The following is a 925-nucleotide window of genomic DNA, read 5'->3' as shown; positions in this document are numbered from 1 at the left end:
AGCCGTCGTCTTGTGGTACAACAAGCTTATCACACTCAGCAGCAGCAAGGACAGAGATAGAAAACTGCAGAGAGGAGAGAGGGAAATGAAGGCATGGAATACAAAGCGATGTCTGACAATGGACGCACGCACACACACACACACACACACACACACACACACACACACACACACACACGTGCGCACATTCCTTGGTCTCTTCTTCCATCACCTTGGAAACTAGCAGACAGTGTCATTACATCTTGTTCAAACAAAAAACAAACTGTACACATGAAAGAGGCAATTCTATGGTCTGCCTGCTTTAATGTTCCCTTAAGACCGATGAAGAATGCAAACCACAAGGTGAGAAATTGCATCTTTGATGAAGGACGCTGCGGTAAAATGAGAGCCCGCACCGCCTTTGGCTGAGACAAGATAAGCATGTTGTGTTGTGTTGTTGGTGGGCATGGATGTGATTCAGACTAAACATAATGTGGCGCATAGAGCGTGTGAAAGATTAGATGATGCATCCTCGTCTCATGGAAAAACCATTACATAAGCGGTGGTTGAACGAGTGACGCGCGGCGAGACGTGAGGAGAACGTCGTTGATTGCACGGACAGAAAACCGTTAACACAAGACTGAAAATTACGCTTGGTCTTCTTCTATAAACCAATGTTGTACTCTGCAACATTTCATCAACCAAAATGAAGGTGGAACAAGGTTAAAGGGCTGAGTGAGTCCGCACATTACTATAACTATAAATACTGTATATCGTTTACCATTGTCATCGGTATAGCTGTGGTGTGGACTGTGCCATACAACTTGACCTAGACATTATTTGTTTAAACCGACAGTAGTAAATGTGTACATCTTTTGTGTGTTACAGTTGCAATTACTTTGCTTTGCAACACACAGGACTTCAAACCAGTCTCCCGCGTGAGAGC

The sequence above is a fragment of the Protomyctophum bolini genome (assembly GCF_963924005.1).
Source record: "Protomyctophum bolini genome assembly, chromosome: 22".
Classification (NCBI taxonomy): domain Eukaryota; kingdom Metazoa; phylum Chordata; class Actinopteri; order Myctophiformes; family Myctophidae; genus Protomyctophum; species Protomyctophum bolini.
This window is presented reverse-complemented; position numbering follows the sequence as displayed.